Source organism: Boleophthalmus pectinirostris, unplaced genomic scaffold (assembly GCF_026225935.1).
Source record: "Boleophthalmus pectinirostris isolate CB_2022bp ecotype Guang Dong unplaced genomic scaffold, ASM2622593v1 HiC_scaffold_17, whole genome shotgun sequence".
Classification (NCBI taxonomy): domain Eukaryota; kingdom Metazoa; phylum Chordata; class Actinopteri; order Gobiiformes; family Gobiidae; genus Boleophthalmus; species Boleophthalmus pectinirostris.
In genome coordinates, this window is record NW_026571115.1 from 5,617,941 (window position 1) to 5,626,595 (window position 8,655).

Sequence of the window (8,655 nt, forward strand, 5' to 3'; positions counted from 1 at the left end):
GTCACAACTACAATGTAGAGGCTTAAATTCAAAAACATGAACCTCAACAACTGAAAGTTGGATCAGTGATATCCTAACATTAAATGTCATTAGTTAACAAAAGAACATGGAGATTTTTACAATGTAAACAATGTTTATTTAAATGATGAATTAGAAATCTTAGGACATGAGTAATTATTATTAATTATACAGGACGTACTTTATATACCCTTTACGTTAGTTAACCAATGCTTCATTCTTAATTTGAAAATGATTTACAGTCTTTACTAAGTGCTAAAAATAGTAAGTAAAAAGTAAAGTAAATAAGAAAAGTAAAAAAACATATTTATATATGTGAAAGCATGGGAAGATGAGACTGAGTGTAGTCAAATACCAAATTGTTGAAACTCAAACTTAACTTGAGTTTACCACCACAGTACAGTTAAACAGATGTACTTATAGAGTGTGCGGTGTGGGAGCTTCAGAGTCTCTGTCTTTAGCTTCAGTTTGAGGCACCTGCAGATGTGAGGTGCAGTGAGGCTGGCTCCTCTTCAGCTCCTGTCCTCCCGAACATCCAATCTGTCAGTGTCTGGGCTTCCCTTTTGTCACAGCATCTACTGGTGTATATTAAACAAACAGTGCACACTACACACAAGGAGAATCTTACGAGATCTTAAATCTCACTCCCTCTGCCCCTGACACTCTGTTTTATTGGATGGTGATGTTTGGTTGTTACAATATGACAGAGCTTCTCAGTCACAGTGATACCACACACATGAGGAGAGCAGTGGCTTCAAAATCCCCAAAGTCAGAGAGAGAGGCAAACTGCAGCTTAAATCAGCCATGTTCTCTTGTAGTGTGCGTTGACCTTTAAGATCCCTGTTCTCCTGCAGCAAATGTTCTGTTCGTTCTGTTCACACTCTCGTCTCTGTCTGAGCAGCTGTCTCACTTTTTGTCCTGTTTACTCCTCCATAACCTTCACCACATGCTGGTGCTGGTCTTCACCTTCTGCACTCCAATTGGATTTGACTCCTCCATTTCCCGTTCTGCATTTTCAATTCATCAAAGCCAATCTAAGTTTACTTGTTTACATCTCCATTCTTGTTTACGGTTTATCCACTCCAAAATGGCTCAGATTAAAGCTATAGTAAACTAAGTCAACTTCTTAACTTCATGACACTTTCGATTTTTGGTTTTGTAAATAAGAAAATTTGAGAAATCATGTTGTTCATAAAAGTGCACTATGCCCATGTGCCTCAGATTTGTTAAACCCCTGAGACGACCAAATCATGTCTAAAGTCATACTGCAAAACAAAATCTAAACACACAATGTAGAAATGTCTGGAGTACACAGGGAATCATTTTAACTGCATATATAACTAGTTTGCACTACAATTGGCAAAGAAGATGAGGAACATTTGACAATTCTATTAAAACACCAAGATACCAGTGTATTATAGAGCATTATTCATTCACTTCACAGTTAGAGGTTTCCATTCTGCACTATGAGCCCCTCCTGTGTGTGTGTGTGTGTATGTGTATGTGTGTGTGTGTGTGTGTGTGTGTGTGTGTGTGTGTGTGTGTGTGTGTGTGTGTGTGTGTGTGTGTGTGTGTGTGTGTGTGTGTGTGTGTGTGTGTGTGTGTGTGTGTGTGTGTGTGTGTGTGTGTGTGTGTGTGTGTGTATGTGTAAAGGTGCTATATGAATCAAATGCATAATTGGTATGTCTGTTTGAGGACCTCATGGTGGTGCTCTTGCCTTGTTTTCATTTACACATTCCTCCTCTATTTCATTGGTTCACCACTCAACAGGGGAGGGGGCTTGACAAAACCTCCCTGGGATACAGTGGGTTGGGAGACACGGGTGTAATAGGCTGCAGTGGGCTTATGTAATGAGGATTTGTGTAGAGAACAGTGGAAGAGCAGGAGTCCAGGGACACGCTGGGGGTCCGGTCTGAGGAGAGGATTAGCACTAGTGCGATCATGGCCCCAATCCTCGAGGGCATCACAGTCAAGTGGTTTACCTGCCCTGGATTAAAGGCAGCTTCACCTTCGCCACAGCAACTGGGCAAGATGCTGACAGACAACAGAACCACGAGGGGTCAGCGCTGAGTTACATTTACTCAAATAGAAGCAGCAGGAACATGTTGTACTCCTAAAATGTGCTTTTATTAAAACACACATTGTACCTGGACTTGAATATTTTTTTGAAGTTTTTTTATTTTTTTAAATTAGGATTGATTGTTTGTTTGGGTCACAGGTATATTTTGACATTAATTCACACAGTCATATTTAACATACACAGACTGAAAAGGTGCAGGCTGAAGCTTAAGTTTATTCTGCCTTTACCCTTTATTCCTTTGTCAGAGCTTCATCTTGACACCAGTTCATCTTCATAAATAGAGCAAGATTAAACAAACTAATCAGAAACAGAACAACAAAGTCCTACAGCACAAACGAAGTCTCATATTTCATGTATCTGTCCAGAGTTAAACATTTAAACTTCTTTATGAAGTGAAAGAGACTGGTGCACAATTTTACGTTTTCTGTACAGTTGTTCCAGAGCTCCACCCTTTTAACAGATTTTCAAAATTGTATACTGTTTGTTCTGATTTTCTTTTTGATAAACATGGCTGTGCCTCTGAGCTCATATTGGCTCTTTCAGATTTTGAACATGTTCTGTAAAGATTTTGACAGGAGATTGTTGTTTACTTTGAACATGATTTTCAGAGTGTAAAGGTCGACTAAATCATAAAATTTCAGAGTTTGAAGGTTTATAAATAACACATTGATTAATTCGTTATAAGTTGATAATGTGATGCTCTTATTGCCTTTTTTTGCAAGGTAAAGACTGGATTTGTATTAGTCTTATGTGTATTGCCCCAAATCTCAATACATACCGTAATTCTTTATTTATTTTTATTTACCCTGGTAAATACCCTGGTAATGCCTGACATAACCATAGGTTATGTCAGGCATTACCAACGAGTTGTATATAATAAAAAGACAGATTTTATCTAGGATATATCTATATTTATATATAATTGCCATCACTTTGGATAATTGTATTTCTGATTTTATTGATATGTGATTTCTAGTTAAAGTGATGGTCAATAGTTACTCCTAAAAGTTTTTTTTGAAAGACTCTTTCTAGTGGTGTATTATTGAGCATAATTTGTACATGATTTTGTTCTTTTCGTTTTGCAAATATCATAAATTTAGTTTTTTCCTATGTTTAGCGACTATTTATTAATATCAAACCAGACTTAAATTTTCTGCAGCTCCCTCTCCCCCTTTTGAAAAGTTGCCTTTGGTCTTCACCTGAGCAGTAGAGGGTGGTATCATCTGCAAAGAGGACATAATTGAACATTATTGAATAATTGCTTTGACACTTCAACCTAAATTTCGGCACAAATTTTCCAAATTTGCCACTGAAGGAGCAAATACTTCTGTCATGTTGGCACAACCATTTTGAAGCATTATCTCTCAGATCAAAAGTACAAAATACTTTTGACAGAACCTAAAATACAAAGACCATCTATTAAACACAGAGTGTAACTGTAACAGTCTCTTTGCACGTGCTGTAGTCTGTGTACACAAATACTGCACACTCTTACCACAGTCCACAGACCAAACACACAAAGGACAAAACTGAACACACACCAATCACAATATGAAGATACGTTACAGACATTATATGGTCTCTAACATTATTCAGCAAGAGGGTGCTGAGTATTTGAAGGACCCTCTCTCAGTATGTGGCAGAGCACACCATCATTTCACCATCAGCTAATTGCAGTCAAGAAAGAGGAGTAGTACAATACACTAAAAAGTATACAATAACTATATATGTGTGTGTCTATATATATATATATATATTAGTGCTGTCATGCGATAAAAAAAATTGAGAGATTAATTAATTACAGGTCATAATTAATTAATCTAATTAATCTAATTTTAATCTCACCTAAAAATTGCTGACAAAAGCCTTCAATTTGAGGTATTTTCATTTAAATTCATTATTACATTATTGTGGCAGATCAAAAGACTGATATAGAACAAAAAAGTGACTTTATAAAGTCATTTATTGTTTAACAAATCTCTCCAAATTGGCTGTTGAGCCCAAGTCTCCATGAATAAGAAACTGTTTGCTGTAAAGTAGCAAAGACGAGGAAATCTGAACATAATAACGTTTGTCAACTTAAAGACAATAAAAAGTCCAGTCTTTCCTTAACCATATTAAAAATATTATTGATAGAGAAATGCTTTATATATGAGATCACTGGTTTTAGTCCTTGTTTTAGTCCTGGTTTAGACCTGCTTCAGTCCTACTTTAGTCCTAGTTTAGTCCTGGAATGGATTAATCCTGGTTTTAGTCCTGGTGTTAGTTCTGGTTTAGACCTGGTTTTGTCCTGTTTTTAGTTCTGGTGTTAGTTGTGGTTTAGACCTGGTTTAGTCCTGGTTTTAGTTCTGGTTTAGTCCTGGTTTAGTCCTGGTTTAGTCCTGACTGAATTAGTCCTGGTTTTAGTCCTGGTGTTAGTTCTGGTTTAGTCCTGGTTTAGACCTGGTTTTAGTTCTGGTTTTAGTTCTGGTTTAGTCCTGGTTTAGTCCTGGTTTTAGTCTTGGTGTTAGTTCTGGTTTAGAGGCGCACAGGAGGAAGCGCGGTTTACGCAGCGTACGCGAGAAAACACGATCCACACGCGGCTCACGGGAGCACGTCGGTGTCCGCGCAGTGTCTACGGAAGGAAACGTGGTCCGCGTGTTCTCAGGTTAATGACGATGATGAAGGTGTGTGTTTGTGTGTGTGTGTGTGTTTATGTTTGTGTTTGTGTGTGTGCGTTGTGTGCGTGTTCCCTCATGTGGCAGGTCACTATAGGACACTAGTGCAGACATCATGAGCCTATGCAGGTTGTTTTCACACAAGTGACATTTTAAGTTGTAGGCGATATTATATTTGTTATTTTCTTTTATATTTCACGTCGGGAGAATAATTTCCAAGACACGAATGTGTTTTTCCCTGTGCACTGCTGCCTCTGTTCTACTGGCTCTTCGACCTCGTCCATTGTGCGACTGACGCCGTAAACGTCGCTCTTATTGCGCGTGTTTTGTGTGGGTTTCCGACAATGAGTGGAATTGCCGAAATTAAAACAATGTATAAATGTGTGTTTTGTTTGTGCGTGTGTGTGTGTTGTTGTCCCAACAACACATAAAAACAGGTTTTATAATAAAGCAACTCACATACAGAAACACTAAAGTTGGAGATTAAAAATGAGATTAACGCGATTAAAAAACATAACGCGCTAAATATGACTGTAATTAATTAATCGCAATTAACGCAATAATTTGACACCCCTTATATATGTATATGTATATATATATATGAGAGAGAGAGAGAATGAATTTCCTCACCTGCACCTACTGAACTCAAGTCTCCTTCGTTTGTGCTGAGTTACACTGGAAAGGCGTGTCCACATGAAAGAAAATACAGTACATAAAGCACTTTTGCATGCTTCCAAAGTCATTTGTGTTTTCCTTTATTTCATACTTTTTCTGATAAACATGAGCATTACATGAAAGTGACTGCAGCAAAAGAAAACTTACCTGTTCTCTCCATGAAAAAAGTTGACAGTAGATGCCTCTGTACTTAGCCCCGCCCCTCTGTGTTGAACCAGGGTTTATCACACTTGTCACTTATAGTTGTTCTTATCACATTACATGTTCTTGTCTTTGAACAGGTTGTCCGGGTCGTCCAGCTCTCATCCTCCTCTTCCTCTGGCTCCTCTGCCAAAGCCTCTCACTCCTCTGTTTGTCCATGTTTACAAGTCCTCCTCAGAGGTGAGACCTTTTATCCAGATCATCTGGTTGTTAATATGTGAAAGATGAAAACAGCTGTCCTCAGTTCATCTGATTACTTTGTATCGCTTATTTTTTACCAAAAATATATGAATACTGAAATTAAAAGTAATTGTTATCTGCTGAGATGTATTGCAATTTCCCCGTTATTCATGAGTGAAAACAATGAAATGGGAATAATGTTCTACCCAACAGAAACAGAATGTTTTAGCTTTTGTGAACAGAACAGTGTTACTGAATCAACAAGTCAAAATGACCATGTGTGTTTGTGAATGAGAGTCAAGTGTTCTGAGCAAGAGCAGGAGAAGTGTGTGAACTGATGAGAAGTGTTTCACATGATGGGAGCAGCTGTACTCCTGTTCAGATACATGTTTGAATCAGATGATGAAACTAAATCCAGTTTCAAAAAATGTACCAAAACGATTGACTCATGGACTCATGCAGCTGACGCAACACCTGAGCAACTAACATGCTGTTTGAAATCAGAGATTATCCAGTGTATTTATACTGACAATGTCCACACATCATGTCACACACACTTTTTCCACAAACAACAGCTCTGGTGAAATGTGACAGTCAGCAGCTTTAAACAGCTCTGAAGTCACTAGATCTGTAGTTTACTTATTATGAACCACAAATCAGTGATTGTCTGAGGTGAGAGCAGAAGTCAAACTTGGAACTGCAGTGTGAGAGGAATAAAGAGCAGAGAAAAGCACATGAGCAAAGTCTGGGAGTTTGGATGGTCAAACTTGCTTTTAGGTAATCAGTTTTGAATGGAAACACTGCATTTTGCTGAAATTAAATTTAGTTTCAGAAAACAAAAGTTCTGTTTAGGATTTTGTGTGAGCCGTTATTGCAAATGTCATAAAAGTGCCAAAGCAACTAGAAAAAACAAAACAAAAAAACAACAAAAGTATTTGGGAAAACTACATAAGTAAGAGTAACTTCAAGAGTAACTGTCAGGACATAACTGCTGAGTTATCATTTGAAGTGAATGTATTTGGACAAAAGATGAAATAAGTCACAATATCTAGGGCCTCATTTATAAATCTCGCTTACGCAAAAATCCTTGCGTACGCGCTCTCTACGCCAACCGCGGTATTTATGAACCTCGACTAAAGCGTGGCACTTTGCTTAACTCTACGCCAGTGCTTCTCAATTATTTTCCTGTAAGCTCTACGCAAAGTCTGGGGACACGGGGAAAAAGCGACACACGTGGAGAGAAGCAGAAGTGAACAGAGTCTGAGGAAGTGTTTGATCAGAAAATCCACGTATACAGAAGAATTACCTTCAGATATGTGCATTTAAGTGTTTGGTTCACCAAAACATGGAGAAGGGCAACATGGAGAAGGGCTGTTTATTCCACTCATTATTCTCCACAATATTATACATTTGAAACTCGTGCACGAGCGAGGCCACGTTCCCGGACCCGGTGCAGCGCAGAGTTCCCACAGTCCACACCGCGACCACAGACTTCTACAAAACACAGTCTGTGACCAACACAGAGGACGAAATAATGACCCGACATGAGAGAAAACCCTTCCCTTGGACGCAGAAGGAGCCAGACTTTGATTTAATGAACGCAACTTTAACACTTTTACTTTAGTCTTTACGCACTTCGAGCGCCCAGAGTGACCCGAGTCTGCGGACAACACGAAGCCCACTGCCCGAACCTGACCCCAACCAAAAATCTTCCCTACATTTCTGTGTAATGGAGAACTCTTGTACATGAGAGCTGCTCTCTGACTGTATGAAGAACAGAATAATGCCCGTGCCCGTCCCGACCCAGACCCACACTCACAGACCCACACTCACAGACCCAGACCCACACTCACAGACCCAGACCCACACTCACAGGTTCAGCAGTTTGGATGTTTCGTGTGGACTTTAATTGGCAGAATAACATCTGTATCTGATGTGTTTCATGCTAAATCTGTGCCCTTGTATCATATGATTAAATGAACAGATGAGTCATTGTTGTCACTTTTAGTTTTGTATTTATTTATTAAAGCTTGTTCAATAAAGTCTTTGTCGTGATCACGTGATGCTGCGTGGAGCCGTCCTCCTCCCTCTGTCCCGCGTGTCTCGGTCAAACCCACTGATTATCGGCTCATGTTTAGGGAAATCTCATTCACGAGTCACTTTACATGCTCCTTTTATGGTGAGGTGGAGGTGTGGAGAGGGCGTGACGTGACGTGGGTTTATGTGAGCAAATTCTAGTTGCAGGTGGGATTTATAAAGCAAAGATTGTGTGGTTTGGTGCGTGCGGTGGGTTTTCTAAATATGGAGTTTGCGTGGCGCACGCCTCTCGTAGCTACAGGCGTACACTCTAACTTACTACAACTCCTGCGCAGTTTTTATAAATGAGGCCCCAGGTCTGAAGAGCTGCAAGAAACACAAATGTTCAAATCATTTCAGATTGTCACATACAACTTTTGTCACTTCAGACTCACTCACAGAGGGAAGAGAAGCACAACTTTTACTCAAGTAAGAGTGTATGAAAACTCACTCAAGAGAGAGTTGAAGTCTGGTGCTTAAAAGTTCCTCTACATGTTGTACCTCCACAGTTAGTACATGAATACAGAATCCTGATGTTTAAACCTACAGTGAATGATGTGAACTAATGATGATAAGACAGTCGAGTCAGCCAGGCCTCTGCAGCGCTCAGACCTGCGCACGGAGGACAGTCCCCGTCAGCAGAGCTCCACTGTACGCCCCAGGAGCGCTCCTCCGCCTCTGCTGACACACACACATACACACACACCGGGGAGCGCGTGGACAGCGTGCGGATGGGCATGCGGCTTCTGAACAATCCTGGAGCGCACA